This window comes from Pinus tabuliformis, chromosome 4_2 (genome assembly GCF_031772625.1).
Source record: "Pinus tabuliformis cultivar Carrire ecotype Pingquan chromosome 4_2, CPIR1, whole genome shotgun sequence".
In the NCBI taxonomy this organism is placed as follows: domain Eukaryota; kingdom Viridiplantae; phylum Streptophyta; class Pinopsida; order Pinales; family Pinaceae; genus Pinus; species Pinus tabuliformis.
In genome coordinates this window covers 476,322,863-476,340,830 of record NC_142304.1, presented here as the reverse complement: position 1 = coordinate 476,340,830, position 17,968 = coordinate 476,322,863, and positions in this window count along the sequence as shown.

Sequence of the window (17,968 nt, the reverse complement as noted above, 5' to 3'; positions counted from 1 at the left end):
GATATGGACTCTGGATTTGCATTGTTTAAGAATACAAATGCTTCATTAATCAAATCTAGAACGAATATGGAAGTAAAGAATTGAACCACCGATGATGCCTCATCACACCTACCTAACAAAAACAAAGACAACGTATGGATAAAATTATTGTGAAGTTTGGACATTTTGACCAATAAGAGTTTTGATGGGTTTAAATCAACTAAAATCATGTTCCAGGTAAGCGACGGCTAGGCCTATGGAAACGAATTTACTGAGTTAAATTGAAGGGAATTGTATTCCCGTATAGGCGGACCATTCTGCTAAAGAGATCACAGAAGACAGTAGTAAAGGGTAGAAAAAGGGGTTTCTAGGGTAAGACAAAGAAATCGGATCTCCTATTTTCTAGTTGTTGCATGAGAGACTGATTTTTAAAAGTAGAATGAAGTTTTCTTTTCCATATGAGTTGTGTGATGGATTGGGCAAATCAGAAATTGTGCCATGAAAATCCTACAGATAGAAAATAAATTGAATCAGTTTCAGCCTTAGAAATATATAATTATTAATTAATTATGCCAACAATGCCTTGCATCTAAGATTTGGGTGTGATTTTCGAGATCTGAGTGAAATTATTTTACATAAATTGATTGGATTGAAGATTCAAATTTCTTGGTGTTTTGGTGCTTAAGATGAGGATTGCCTCAATTATCCCAATCAGGATACACCCACTTGATAAGGTCTGGTGGAGATTATTTTTGTGGTACAATAGTGATGTCACACATCAAGATTGATTTGAACATTTTCTGTAGTCGAATTGATGTTTGTCACAGCCTTATTGTCCAATGCCCAAGAATTTTTCTCAGTGTAGTGATGTGACCCTAGCTCTACTCTCTTGGGTCATTTGCGATGTGTTGTGGGGCCAAACCATTGCTCTGCGTGCTCTGCGATGTGTCTCTTAGGTTTAGTACAAATGGTTCTTTTACCTTTCAATTGTCTTAGAGTTCGCCACGCTTAAGATGGATGGAGTTACCAGTCATTTATTTAGTTGTGGTATAGAGAGGGGTTTTGACCAAGGAAATTCAACAACTCTATTCTCAACTGCAGTTTTCCATTTTGTGGCTTTCCTCTTAAGGACAGGTGTAGTGAAATTTTTATTCGAACATCAGAACTTGAGATATTTTTGAAGGACCCACTGAACATTGAATGTTGCACCTACATAACTCGCAGGCGACATGTTTGGAATGTGTCACTAGTTTACTATAAGGTATGACTACTAAGCTTTGGGCTTTTAACATCTACATCATTGATGCATTTTTAATATTAGTTGCTATGTTTAATGGTATTTAACTATGTCAATTATTAAGTTAAAAAGTTCAAGCTTACTCTAGATTGACAGAGGAAATTAACTAGATTCAATTGATACTTAATATCATAAACGATTTTCAAATATATACACCCTAGACATTTATGTAGTAGAAAGTACCAAATTCGGATTTGAACTGCCCTTCGAGAAAAAGAAAAATTTCATGCAGTTGCCAAAACTATAACCCTACAATTCATACACTGTATAATCGGATTCCAATTTCCTACAAATGTCTTTTACTAGCTAGACAAGCTCCCTCTATTAATGCGTTTCGTTAACTACCCAATTAGGAAAGGTGCTGCGAAGTGTAACACCCATGTTCCAAAGATTATCATCCTAAATAGCCATCCAGAGAGGGCAAACCAAAGGAACACCAACATAGCAACACTTTTGCGCAAAGACATGCTTAAAAATTTGTTAAGTTCTCTTTTGTACACACACAATTCACCATACTCTGTTATGCCTAGTCTACTATACACAGATCTGCAGCAGTACGCACAAGGCATCCTATTTATTTCTACCTTCTGTACAAGATGGTTGTTTCTATCCAGTCACACCGCAATTTGTTTCGTTTTTCTAAAGGAATCCACAATTTGTTTCATTTTTCGTTTTTGTTGCTTTTCAAGGAGTTCACTACTAGGGTTGTATTGTTGGGATAGGATTATAGTTTTAAATAAATTTGACCTCTTATCTTTTCTCAATGAAATTATCTACTCGATCGATCAAATATTGAATCTTCTTATCGCGTAGTTTTGAGTCTTGGCATAAGCAATTCCGGTAATGGACTATGAGTCCTCATTGAGTCAGTTCCTTCCACCATTAGTCTGTGTCGCCATCTCTATTCAATGGAAAATTTCTCAATACTATGTGCCAAATATAGTATGACTTTCCACCATAGAATCGAAATAAGGGCATATGATGATCCGTTGTAGATTGATTATCTACTGGCCTTTGTAGATTGATTATCTGCTGGCCTGCACTAGTTTGTAGGGCATTTGAGGATGAGGGATTTACTGTTTTAATCATTCGTCATTGAAGCGAAATTCTCCTCATAGTTGATTCTTTCTTTGTAGCTACAAGTCTCTCCTTATGTCTTTTCGTGGATCCTTCAGACCTATACTATCTTCCAAATAAAGATGCATGTACGTAGGTGCAATGTTGGTGGATAAAGTTCCATATTTCGTGCACTTAATGAGAAAATCCTACTGACATATATTATCAAACGCCGCCAAATGCATAGAGACCCAATTTTTAATGGTTGGATTATTGGGTTACATGACTCGTTTAGAGTCAAAACTACTATCAGTTGCCAACAGAGTGCTACTTTATCAAGAGAGTTATTATCCATGGATAAATTGCTGCCTATATTTTTAAAATGATTTTTTTTTACTTATTTTATTTAATGATCAGGGTATTTTGAGCTACGTTTCTATAGTTATGAATTCATTAATAATGCTCCCGTACATCATCATGGACACTTGTTCTATCAATGATGTGTTAAAAGTATCCATGTGTACATGGGACCAACCTAAGAAATAGTTAACTAGGAATGCTAGGTATCAAAAGTTCAATTATATTGGTAGGATAATTTGTGTTTGGAAGTCTCTCTTGCGTGAGATCCATTTTTGGTACAGTTTGGCAATAAAGTCAATGTATCCATTAATATACTATAGAGAAAGGAAAAAAAAAAAGATACACCCAATAGAGAAACGGATAAGTATAAATTACATTTTTAAGTATGCACGCAAATTAAAATGTTGGTGTTTGGAGGATTACAATTTTTAAATTTGTGTTTTGGTATTTTGGTATATTCATATATCTTCAATGCTTAATTCTTATCTGTGACTAGTATTGTCTAGGTGTAGAATATGTCAATTCTTCCTTATATTTCTGTTTGTTTTCTTGTTAGTAGAATATTATATTTTTCCTTGTTAGTAAAATATTGTATTTTATAAGTTGTTAAAATTTGGTTATATTAATATTACGAAGAATAGAATAATTTTTAAAGGAAGAACGTAGTAGTTGTTTTGCCAATGGGGAATCAACCTAGAAAATTGCTTAGTTTAAACCCCAAAAGGTGATAGATAAACTATTAACTACCATTTAAGAGGTTGTTATATTTGTCTTTCATCCAATGTGAGAATTATTATAAGACCGATCACAATTATCTTATAGTTGAAACATATAGACCTCGGTGGCACAAAAAGTACTTGCATTAGCTCCTATTCAATTTGAACCTATAATCTCTAGAAGATTGAGGATTGAATGGGAGCTAAATTACTAGTTGAGTTAGAGGGGAAACTCAATATCTTATTATACATTTCATTTTGTTTCTTATTGATAATGTTTTAGTTTATTATTATTAGTTCCCACCATAGGAAGGGTATTATAAAAATCTAGTTCATCTTTAAATTTTCATTACCATCATGCTCTTTAATGTATGACGTTGAAGGATTAATCTTGGTCAATTCCTCATTGCCAATGCATTTACATTATTTTAAGATTTTATTTGTCATACAAATTAATACCTTGTATTTTAAATTATATTAGATAATTTTTAATGATAAGACTAATTCGAGTCTTGTTGATGATTCAAAAGCAAAATCAAAATAATTGTGAACAATCAAGTCTTTAGGAGTTAATATTGATACAATAAATAATTGTTTGTGCACTTGGATCATTTCATTTCAAAGGTATTCATGCACTATTCTTCTTTGCTAGAGTTGTTTAAAATATTTGTGAGTGATTAAGTGGCCACAAATGCAATGTTGATTCAATAAACATAATGCTTGTGCATAGAAATCCTTCAAATACAAAGACCCCTACATGTGTTGCTTAAGGTATCTCTAATAGTATCTTATGCACTAGTAACACCTTGATGTATATGATTTCTATCTTATGTCAAGCCTTACATCTTATTCCTTACATCTTATTGAGAAAGGTGAATAGAGTTGTATTTTCTTTGAAAATTTTCATCCATCCACTAGAGACCAAACCCTAAGGTTTCTTGTTCTTTTCTTGGCTCTTACATAGGTTATTGGCCTTGGCATATTGTACTTTTCTTTCCTTGGATTTGCATATCAAAGCCATTCTTTTTTTAGGGTTCATTGAACTTGAGCCTTAAGGTTGAGAATTGATGAACCTCAAAACAAAACAAAACAAAAAATTGAGGTTCATCGAACCTCAAATATGAACTTAATAACAAACTTAAATGAAATCATACATGAAGACATATAAGGAAAATTTAATCAATTTTTTTAAAGTTTGAATGCAATTTTGATTTAGGTTTCTTTTCTTTTCTTTTCATTTGATAAAAATAAAATAAAAAAATTGAAGGGCGTGCATCATGTGTGTCATTGTTGAGCTTCATCCTCAATCTTGCACATCTTATTTTCGACCTTCATCTTCGATAGCACAATTTATCTACAGCGTTGACTCTTGTACATTCCTCACCACTGCAATGCATTATGTTTTGTGTATTTTGTAATGCTTAGGCTCTGGAATCTACTCAAACCTCCCTTTGCTTGGTTTGACCCCTCCTATACAATGCATATTGTAAACTCTCGTCTTGGTTATTACCTCCCTCCTCTCACAAAAATTATTTCTTGTAATGATAAATGGTATTTTATGTCATATTTCATTGTAAATTTTATGTATGTGCTTGTGTGTGTGCGTGTGAATCATACATGGAGGACATGTTAGAAACTAAAACATATGCATGATGATGATACAAATTCATCATGCATATGTATGATTCATCGATGATACGATTAGTACATGTAGAAATGGAAACAATTGTTTATGCACTAAAGATTTGGAGACACTACCTTCTGGGAAGGAAGTTTGATCTTAGGACTGACCATTGTGGGCTACATCATATATTCACTCAAGACCACTTAAATGCAAGACAAATACGATGATCTAAGCTGATTAGTGAATATGATTTTGATATCACTTACATAAAAGGAATGGAAAATAGGGTGGTTGATGTTTTAAGTAGGAGGCCTCAGATATTTTCAGTGATTCCCTTAAAAGACAAAGTTGAGGGAGAAACTAGTTGACTTACAATTTAAAGACACCTGGTACCAGGAGATTAGAAAAAGTTTGAGGGAGGATGAAATGAGGGTTCAAAAATATGAAGAATACTCCCTTGATAACGATGGGCTACTATAATTTCGGGGAAGGATATATGTACTACCGAATGAAGATATATGCCAGTTAGTCTTGAATGAAGCACATCGTGCAATATACATGGCACACCCTGGTGTTAAAAAGATGAGTGCGGACCTGAAACCACTCTTCTTTTGGAAAGGGATGAAGAAGGACATCGTAAACTTGGTAGCAAGATACTTAGAGTGTCAATGATGTAAAAGTTGAACATAGACATCCAGCAGGATTATTGCAACCCCATGAGATACCAAAATCTAAATGGGAAGTTATAACAATGGACTTCATTGTGGGACTACCAATGACCTCAAGGAGACATGATTCCATATTTGCAGTGTGGACATGTTGACCAAGAACGCCCATTTCATACTACTTAAGACTACATATAAGGCACCAAAAATAGGCAGAGTTCTTATTGATGAGATTACAGGACTGCATGGAGTGCCTAGGAAGATCATATCTGATAGGGGAGTAGTGTTTACAGGAAGGTTTTGTACCAGTTTCCAAGAAGCCTTAGGAACCCAGTTGAACTTCAACACTACTTATCACCCTAAGTTAGATGGGCAAACATAAAGGACTAATCAAATCCTCGAAGACATGCTTCAGATGTATGTGATGAACCAACAAAAGAGATGGGAGGAGTTCTTACCCCTCGTGGAATTTTCTTACAATAATAGTTATCAGAGTTCCATCAAGATGGTGCTGTTTGAGTTCTTATATGGAAGACCTTGCAGAACACCTCTCAATTGGGACTGACTAGAGGACCGAGTATTAATAGGACTAGAAGTAGTGCAAGATATGGAAGAACAAATGACTATGATTAGGGAGAGGTTAAAGGAAGTGCAAGATCGACAAAAGAGCTATGTTGATGCTCATCGGGTAGACCAAAGTTATGAAATGGGAGATAGGGTATTCCTGAGAGTAAGGCCCCAAAATAAGCTCTATAAAATTTGGAATGGGAGAAAATTTGTCTCCACAGTTTGTGGGACCTTTTGAAATCTTAGAAAGGAAAGGGTTGGTGGCATATATGTTTCATATTTATGTTTTGTGTCATTATATTTCAGATCCTTTGCATGTTATTGACTTTGGTCATTTGCAGGTTTCGGTCAAGGGAGCAGTAATGGCCGAACCAGTTCGCATACTAGACCAGTGAACTTTGCAGATTAGATGATGGTTAGTGGACCAAGTTAAGGTCTAGTGGGAAGATTATAGTCCTAGTTTAGCTACTTGGGAGGATGCTGAGGAGATGCGTCACCATTTTCCTTACCTATTCCAAGGAATTCGAGATGAAGTCTATTATTAAGAGGGGGTGTATGTAGTGCCTGGCTCTAGTTGACTGGTAGTGATATGAGATTAACATTTATTTAGCCCTAAGATCCACACTTTATTATTTGAGGACCTCAGGTTGAGGATCCGGACATATGACTCTAGTATTATTGGTTTTAATATTAGTGGTTGTGATGTTTATGTATGATCTCCATTGATATTATGATGAAGATAGCATTAATGGTTATGCATGTTCTCTATTGATATTATGATGATTGTGGCATAAATGGTTATGTTTGTTATCTATTTGATGTTATGATGTTGATAGCTTTGATGAATATGTATGCTTCCATTGATGTTATGATGATGATAGCCATGATGGATGTGTCCCCTATGTTACCTACTTGCATTAGTTCTGGTTCACAATGAACAATGATGTGAATGACCAGGTGATGGTAATAATGCTATTATGAAAATGACTAACACTGAGAAACCTTGTTACTGATTATTATTGAGTATGGCAGGAAACCACCAGAGGCACTCGCACATGACAAGTTGACGACACCTGGTTTGATGAAAATTTATATTATTTATCTTTGAAATTCTAAGTCGATCTTGAAACCTGCTATATATGTTTATCTATATTCTGATGATATGTTAATGGTTGCAGGCACATATTACTTTCTTGGCCGAATGACTCACATAGGGGTGATGGGGTTGTACAATTGGATCGAACTGCATGGGAGGGGTGGGACAGTGTCCCTGATCTCACCCATTAGCACTCCTACCGTGACTTGGGCTAGAAAGGTTGAAACATCTTCGCCTTGAAGATCATGATGTCATGAGGGCAGGTCCCAAAGTTGGTTCGCTCATGAGGATTTTACCGGGGGGTGCGCATCAAGGTGGATTCCTTGATCCCTAACGCCATTAGTCTCACTATAGTAGGCAACATAAGATATTATAGTGGTCTCTGTTGTTGCACCCATACTTTCCCCTCGTAGCCACTGAATGCTTTAAGGGCAACTAGTGTGGCATCCTTGGAACTTCAAGGAAATTTCTTGAAGGGCACGAACAACTTGGCACCCTTGGCATCATAAATAAATGGTTAGGCGTGGCACCCTTGGAACCTCAAGGGAAGTTCTTGAAGGGCATGACCAAACTTGGCACCCTTGGCATCACAAATAAATTATCAGGCATGGCACCCTTGGAACTTCAAGGGAAGTTCTTGAAGGGCACGACCAAACTTGGCACCCTTGGAATAATTAAAAATAAACAAATTAATAAAAATAATCAAGAAATGGAAACCAAATAAATTTACATCAAGGGTAAATGATGTTACAAATTGAGGTAATTAAATCAAGAATAAAACTTGGGTTAAGAGGATCATAGGAAGAAATAAAATATTTTATCTTAAAAACTCTACCCTCCCATGTTGGAAAATATTAGGTAGATATGTAGTTTAATTAGGTAAAAAGGGGAAAGAGGGACATAAATGTAAGGATAAAGATTAATCCTAAACTAGTTAAACCTAATTAAGAGAAGAGGAAGGTGAATTAAAATAAGATTAATAAATTAAATTTTAGAGAAATGTAGAGAACCTCCATGTGGCAACAACCAACATAAGAATATCCATCTAAGAGATAACTTGAGTTAAATTAGGGAGTAGATAGGGGATCAAAGCTTGACTCATTAATTTACTTTAGTAATGAACACAAATTAAGGAATAAAAAGGGGGATCAAGAGACAACTAGGAGAAGAAATAGGAATCTTGTTGAGGTGAGAAAAAATATTATTTTTAAATTAAAACTTAAGTAAATAATTTTGGAGATCCTTGATGAGAAAGTGACACATGGGTGGGTGAATAATCAAACTATTGAATTATCAAAATAAATTAATTATGCATGAAATTCCAAGTGTCACCTAGGAGGACTCCTATAAAAGAAGGGACAAGCCATGGGAGAAGGGACCTTTCTTTACCCTGTGGTTGGATGGATGAGACTATGTTAGATTAGTGACTACGAACTATAGTGAGTTTGGTGAGGTAGAGGACTTTAGAGAGGGGACTCTTGAGCCAAGGAGTGCTCTCCTCTAACAGCTAATACATTCCTCTATTGTACAACCCCATTGCAGCTCGGGGGTCCACGGGGAAGGAGAGTACCCAAGGAGTAGACTCGGAGGTCAACTGGTGGGTCATTGCATTCGGATCAAGCACATTGACATTCACACTTAGAGGCGACCGATAAGAAGGAAGACAAGTAGCGACAAGTAAAGTTTGAATCTCGTCTTCTGGTGAATAGTACCTATGTTGTATTATATTCTTTTATGACTTATTTATGGTTTTAGTTAAATGTATGTATATTAGATGATATGTTCAATGAAGTGAAATTTAGGAAATTTTTATATAATGCTTGATAAATTTTGGGTTCCCAATGCTATTTTCCTTATGGTTGTATTTTAGCATTAAAAAAATAAAAAAATAAAAAAATTATAGGGTTAGTCCCAACAATTTACGCTATAGAATATGTGCTAGAGAGAAGGATGCATATTCAAATATAATTTCATTCCTTAAACTCATAGTGGACTGGCGTTATATGGAGAGATATTTTTATTCCTTTATGTCCTTAACCTCTACTCATTTCTTAAAATATTCTATCAAAGATTGCCTTGCCAAATTTCTAGTAATTCCTAAAAGATTATTAACAATTATCCACTTTATTTTTTAGATTTCGCATGTTATTTGCACATAACGCATATACCCAACCCTTCCTAAGAACATCCTTGGAGTACATCCAAATTAATATTTTGTTTTATACGGATATATCCAAAAGAAAACTTTCATGTTCAAAATTTCTTTAATATTCCACATACTTTTCCACCACCAATCATGAAGAGAATCTACTTCTTCTACAAAGAAATGAGTTTCCAAGTTTGGTTCCATGCATACTATAGGTTATGCTTTTAGACTGATATATTTCATCCTCGCCTTGTCTAAATATGGTTATGATATGTACCATTACCTACACATAGAAGTCCTCTCTTTAGCTTTGATTCTAATTAAACTAAGGTCCATTCAATTCTAACTCTATCTCCAAGCATCATAGTGAACCTTGGGGAATGCATCACATAAGATATCCTTATATTCCTTCTACTAATTACATTTCATACCAAATCATTGTAATCCTCCCTTATTATCTCCTCCAGTGATAGAGGTTTGAAATACTTTTGTCCCATGATTGAATGTTGCAGACCATCCTCTCTAATAAATCCCCATAGTATTTGCAGTGAAGGCTTGCTCAAATATTTGAATGTTCTTGAAGACCCAATCCCTAAAGGATTTGAGTCTAGATAGCCTCTTTCAATTTGTTAGAGCCATTTCCCTTTCTTCCCCACTATAAAAAATAGAAACACTTGTTTCGAATATTCTTATGCTATCAAATTTCCATTAAATAAGGGTTGCCATAGTACTGATTTGATTAGGGCTAGTCCTCCACCCATTGAGAGCTACTTATTGCTTCATGCTTAGAGCCTTTTCCATTTTTTTGTATAATATTATACAATAATTATAGTTGTACTCATTTTCCTTCTGTTAACGCTTGAAATTTCACCTCAGGCTGAGAAAGGTAAACTTCAAGGCAACATCAAACCACTTAGCCTCGTAGCTAGCCCTACGGGGCAGGAGAGGGATCTCTCCGGTCTATCTCAGTAAAGATCTTCAATGGGCGAGATGTCCAATATGAAAACACTGATTTTAGGCTAGTAAACTGATCAAGAGGTTTAAATTTGGGATTTTTAAAGTTTTGGTGGAAAACTGGGGAATGGCAATTTCGGGTGCAGGGATTGGACACAGTTTTCGCAGGGAGTTCTTTGGGGCGAGGTAGGAAACAGTATTGATGCCTTTGATAGAGATGGATGGATGAGAATGACTGGTGAGGAGTTAAGGAGTGCAAGCAATAACCTTGAATTCCCCTTAAACAGTTGAAAACATTGATATTAAGCAAACTTAAAAGCAGAGCATGACAGTCATGAATTCTACTTTAACACTTCATTTGCCTAATTTGCAGAAGGAAAAGTAAGGAAATGATTCACATAACACACTTACAAGTACAAATAGAAACACACCATCAATACATGTGACCACAAGAATCCCAAAAAGGACTGCAAAACCCTGGTCTTCCTTTGCCAAAAATTGCAGAGATACAGTGAATAATACAATAAGTGCTTCTCCCTCAAGAGTCCAAACATGAAAATGAGCAAGAGAGTACATAATATAGATCATCTAACATCTTTCCTTGCCTCTAGGGGTCGAGCTCACTATCCTAGGAGCTGTTTCAACCAATTCTAAACTAAGCACTGAAAACTAGGTAGTCAAAACAACTTGCCTCTATAAACTAGGAAACCAATTCATTCATTTAATTTTCACCTATCTCATGAATGAATCTTCCAGAAGAGATACATAAGTGTAAAAGTGTCATAAATTTACAGCATTTACAACAAGAAGGATAAAAATCAACTCCAAAAAGTCAAACACAGTCAAAACTGCGTTTTGCTGAGCTGTAGGCTTGAAATCCTGAGCAATTTGCCTGACGGGTCGCGCGCCAAATCCTGACGGGTCGCGCGCCTTTGAGAGAAATTTTGGGGCACTTTCAGGTGTCCAAATGAGGCAAGAGTAAACTTGCTGGAAAGGTCTGTGAGTCTACTTTCCAACCCAACTGGAATTTCTGAATTTGGTTGTCATTTGCCCCTCCAAAATTGCAATCTTCCAAGACTGCTTTCTGTGTGTCAAAAATGTGGCAGAAAGTCATTTTTTGCTTGTTTTTTGACTTTCAGGAGGCCCAAAACTTCATAAAATCTCTTGGAAATGGGTGAGCATGTGTAAATTTTCATGCCAAATCCAGAAATGCTGAGTTTTTTGAAAATAGAGTTGCCAAGTGAAAGGGTCGCGCGGGGGGTGAGACCCGTCAAGCGGAAAAACCTGTTTTTTGCCTTAAAAACCAAAAATCACCCAAAATGCTCAAAATTTCTTGGAATTTGTGCTGGGGCTGAGCTATTTAGTGCCATGCTCCTTCAAGGAAGCCTCGGCCAAGATGTGGAGGGGATCGGGCCTTTTCTCCGTTTTTGTGCTTTGACCAACCGCTTTTGGAGCACCTTCATCTTTGCCTTGCACACGTGCATCTGTGCCCAATAATGATTCTTCATGTTTCTCAGCAATTTCTTATCTTGGTTGGCCTTAGCCAATAGCCTCTCTAAATGAGCATTGAGCCGGATAAGCATAGCCTCTCGCTCAACTGGCACTAAATCACCGGGTCTTCTTCGATTCAAGTTGCGGTCACTACGAATCCTCCACAACTCATCAAGAGTTTGCTTATCCTCCAACTGCTTGTTGCGTTGTTCTAGATATGAGATTGTCCATTGTGCCCCTTCTAATCTCTTCTGCAATGCATCATTTTCAGCTCTAAGGTGCTGAATGATCTCCTTTGACTCTAGGCTAGGAGAACTGACATCAAGATCAACAAGCTCTATATCTGGAACACCTGATGGCCCCTCATCAATCCTGGGCTGTTTGCCCCTCTCTGATACCTGTGCTGCTGTCGGAGACGAGGCCCCTTCCACCTGGAGTGGAGATAACACTCGTGGTGCTGATGAAGAAGGCGAGACCCCTTCCACCTGGTGTGGAGAAAATACTCGCCTAGCTGCTGCAAATAAGGCCCTGTGGCCTCTTTGATAAGTGACCAATGGAGAAGAGCTGACATGGCTAGTCCCGGGGATATCATGCTGCTGTGATGGTCCTCCCTCCTCATGAACAATCTCCAGATGTGGTGGTGGCGCTGTAAAGAACTCACGAGAGATGAACTCCTCCCATGTGATGCCCTGCTGAGCCAACTGATGTCTGACCACAAGCTGAATCAAACCGTAATGATAGAGGCTCCTATACTGCTGTGTTGGGCTCTTCCTCTGCATCAAGGGCACCATCCTCTCAATGTTCTGGCACATGAAAACAAGGATGTTGATCATCCGTACCCGTGTGAAATGCATCATCAGGCGAATATGGTACGAATATATCTGTGAAAATCTGCCCTCACAGGTGAAAAAGAGCATGATAAGCCTCATCATGGGAGCATACTCACTCCTCAAAAATCTGAAGGGAAATACACCCGTCAAATGTCTCATGAATGCAGGTCTAATGAAAGGCTCAAACTGAACACTGTCCAACATCCTGCGCTTGTTCCACACCTCTCCGACATTCGGTATCCCTGTGGCTTGAGCAATCATCTCGGGTTTCAATGTAAAATCCACCCCAGCAAGGTTCACATGTCCATCATGCAAATTCAAAACAAATAAGCGAGACAACTCCCTGTGATGCTGAATCCGAGAGATCCTCTCGCAAAACTCATAACAAGACATATAACGGAAACATGATACTGCCATTGGACAAGCCTGCAAATCAGTCAAAGAGGTGGGCTCCTCTCTCCTATGATGACCGCCCTTTCCACCCTTGTGAGGCCTCCTCTGTTCCTCAAACTCTGAAGCTGATGCATGGTCATCACTTTGCTCATAATTGGTTTCGGTTTCTGACATTGTTTTAGGAGCAAAGTGGCTGAAATGTACTGTTGTTTCTGCTTTGCAAACTGCTGATTAAAATGCTTGCACAATTTAGCAATTTGTGGCTCCTTGGCAAATTTGCTGGCGGTTTTGGCAGAGAGAGTGCTGACGGGTCGCGCGCCACACTCAACGGGTCGCACGCCTTCAACGGGTCGCACGCGTTATAACTTAACACTGGCACAGGGCGCCTGACGGGTCGCGCACCTCCAACGGGTCGCGCGCCTAGTTCAACGGGTCGCGCGCCTTCCCAACTCACACAATTCGCTCAAACACTCTTGGAAACAATTGCTCTATCACTTGAATGCACAATGAGGCTTGATGAAGGGAGATTAGGGCTTTTATAGCCTTGTTTGAATTAATTTCATGTCATAACCCACTTTATAATGTTTTTCCATGACACTTTATAAACTTGACTTTTTGGTTTCCTTTTGTCCTGAAACTGATTGATTTGATGCTTTTCTTTGATAATTTTTGCAGGGATAGGCTCTGAGGGATCTTGGCAAGGGAGCCAGGGTTATATGTTGTCCTTTGAATCATTTTGAATTTTTTACAATTTTCACAAAATCTTTGAGAAATGACTTTGGCTTTAAAAACAGGGTTTTTAAATCCAAGGTGAAAATTAACTGTACAAGATAGAATATTTTGAAAAAACACTTCAAAAATCATCCCTCTGGCTTGCTGGGTACTTATTGACCTTCAGAGACATGAGCTTGAAGACAAACTTGACCAAAAACCCTAGACCTAAAAATTTGATCTCAAGACAATAGAAAAGTAACCTTGACAAAGTTTAATGACTGAAACAAGCTGATCCAGCAGTGCCCAGAGGGGGACAAAGACACCAGCTCCTCCATCAGGGTTATGGCATGCCTAACGGAATGCAAAGAATGACACTGATGAGACACCTACCTATGCAAATGCAAAGAGCTTTGATCGCTGATGGAGGGCTACTAGACCGACTCTAACACCTTCATTCTCAATCCTAGACATTTTATGGTGTTTTTAGAGGAATCCTTGCAAAAGAGAGTATTGATTTAGGGATTTTCATTGCATATCAAGGATCTTATTAAAGATTAAAGAATATTTTTTGTTGTTAACTTGTATAAATGTTGCTTCCATATAAATTCCCAATATCTCTTGTATTTATTAGCATCACTTATGGATCCATACATAAACAATAAGACAACATCACCAAAATTATGTGTGAAAGGATAGTTTTCATCCCAATCTTAGTGCCATTCCACAACATTTTGACTTGGAGTGAACTTAGAAATCTACTTAGACCATATGCCACCAAAAGGAAGAGAAAGGGTGATAGGGGACAACACTACCTTATCATGTGTGATGGTTTGAAGAATGATGTCATAGATCTAGTTTTAATAGAGAAAAAGACATATAATTTAGGAAACTTTATATCCAGTTGACCATGTGGAGATTGAAACATGTATGGGTCGTAATTAACCTTATATACAACCATGAAATTCTATGTAAGATTTGGAAAGTTCCAACTTAATGATACATGCAAGTAAATTTTTGGCCTTGATAGCAGGCAATGCCTCTTGAGTTACTTCCACTACATTATGGGTCTATTTACCATTTAAAATCACAAATTGTTCTAGGGAATTTTCCTTTGATAATGTATGCTTGATCCTCCTAGATCTCACCTTTGCTATGATTTTATAGATGCATTTTCATAGGAAAATTTATCTAAAGTCATCAAAGTGTTAGGTGATTGTTTTTAAGGAATCAAAGAGATGAAGGTTGAGTTGAAAGATCCCAAAAATTTCCTTGATTTCCTTGACTCTTCCAACACTATGTCCAATCTTCTATTGTATGCTCATAAAAAAACCTAGTAGAATTCTAGACAAAATCAATCTATCCCTATGGTTTAACCCTTTGAAAGGAATAAACTATAGTCTTTAGTTATTCTTTGGTAACTTGTTCCATCATCTTAATCATTATACCTGCATTCACAATCTTGGGAAAAGATAGTATAACTCAACATTTTTTTCAATATTAGCTATTAGAGGCTCTTTAAAGGGTTTGGAAGAGTGCTCTAGCAACTTTTTCTACCTCCTTAAAGCTTGATACACTAGTCCCATTGGTTCCTTATACATCTCAAATGGTTTTTATATTTTTCCTCATATTGGCATAAGGATGGAAATTTTTAGTATTCTCCCTTCCTTGGGCCAACCAGATAGCCCTACTCTTCTCCCTCCATTTTGCATTCTTCTAGCTTACTAAGACCCTTTTTGCATCTTCTAGTCTCTTTAGTTATAACAAAATGTCTTCATTGAAAAATCCTCTCATATTTTGTTCATAAATTTGAGTGATATGACTCTCCACCACCTCTAGGTCATTGTAACACTCCCTCCCACCCCCTTGTACTATCTCAAGTTGAGGGAAGTGTTACCTATGACTTAACCCAACATCCAAAGTCTATCTTGAAGATGTTGTTGCAAAAATATCTATTTTTATAACTTCATCACATCTATAGAAAATGTGACCAGCTTGTTCAGCTCATCGAGAGCTTTCTGGTGACATAAATTTCATCTCAATCTGATTCTTGGATTGAAAGTTATGAACTACTAAAATTATACCAATTACATAAAACCATGTGGCATCCACATTTAGCTCATGTGGCCAAGTCAGATATTCACTAGTGGTTCCACATCACCTTGGGTGGGGTTCCACAATGATACCACCAATCAAATTCAAGTGGTTTTTAATGTTGGGTGGTATCCAGTTTTGGACCCCCCCGCTTGTTAACTTTCGGTAAACTAGGTGGGCTCAGGATGAACAGGGACCATTGATCAGATGTGTGCCCCATTCAAACCATATGGAAGAGGCACTTGATTAAATTGGGGACACACGCCAACAATCACCACATCATACTCCCTCCTATGTTAACCCACAACAGGCCCTAGGGTGATTGTGGGTTGTTAATCTGAGCTCCTCATGATCACACCATTCAAAGACGCTCATTCAATAATGAGGCCCAAGGTTTTAAACATTGATAGGTTCCTATGTGGCCCCCATGTCGTCCTTATCAGGCTCATATGGCATTACCACATAAACACAGGCATGCGAGTCTCACTAGACCTAATCTCTTATTGTTTTACATTATATCTGGTTCCTAGACAATCTGAGGTGTCACACAACTATTTGAGGTTGGCATGCTTTAGTCCTTGAACTTTTGGATGCTACACATAAATCACAAAAAAATCCCAACCTTATATGGGACCCTTTGAATCATACCCTCATATATATCTGAATTTCCCTAGATCCTAGATGTGTTTTCAACTTTATGAGACGAAGACCCGGTCCTCACACAAGTGAACTGCCAACATGCGGCCCACCCAAAATCTCTAGTTACAATTCACATTTACTAATAAATATTGTTTGGTCTAAATCTGAACCATTTTCAATGTGCACACGCCTTGTCCATTCAGATGCCCATATTTCCAGATGTATCTACGCATGGGGTTGAAAATTTCCCCCCTTGATATCCATATGCAGTGTACACTTAAGGGAACCACCTGGTCCTGGATAACTCTAGATACATAAATACTTAGGTGATGAAATAGATCTATCCAAGATACAAATTCCATAAAAAGGACCATCTGACCCTAGATAAGTTTGAGCACATCAACACTTGTAAAGAAGGAAACTTGAGCGAAATTTACTAGAATTTGCTGAAGATTAGGACTTCTATTGAAAACACCATATCTATGGAACATTAGCCAAATCCTGAGAGACAACCTTTACATGTGTTTTACCATTTCCACAAGAACTACAGGGCACCAACATAACTCCGCTTATAATGGATTTTAAACAAAGAAAGAAGTGGATCTAAAGGCCATATTTCACAAGAAAGCTTTGAACCGAGCTTTGATCAAGGAAATCAAAATCTCTCAACAATACACAAGTATGCATAAAATATAAAATCATTGGATGACTCTTGAACGTAGTGATTACCAACACAAGTTGAATCATCATTTAACATCCAACACATAGGTTACCTTCTCATCATGTGAGATGGTCTTAAGTGTGGCATGAGCCATTCAATTCATAAACATATCAAATGGCTAGAAAACACTTGCAATAACAAGTTCATAGAGAGACCTCATACAACTAGACATAATCATATGACATCCCTACAGTTCATGAAAATAATAACCATTACATGGTGCTAGAAGTTTAACATATCCATAAAGACATATGGTACAACTCATTCACCATGAAAATGTAATGAATTCAACAACCTTACATGAGTAATTCCAAACCATAAACTTGCCAATAATATATATGAAAATTTCATTACCCATAGTTCATTCATGCATAAGCCATTATACTTATCTGAATAACTTGAACTTCCTAGCAAGCGAAGGAGGGATTTCAAATCTCCAACCACCCATAGGGCAACTACACCATAATATTTCTTGCAGCTAACCACCCTCGAATCAGATCCAAGGTTTTAGGGGATGCTTTCTTAGAGAATTCACCCAACGCTTAGTTGGGGTATTTCTCAGTTCCAAGAGTCTGAGTCTATAATCTAAGTGGTTTATTAGTTGCATTTTCAAGGCCATTGTATGAGTC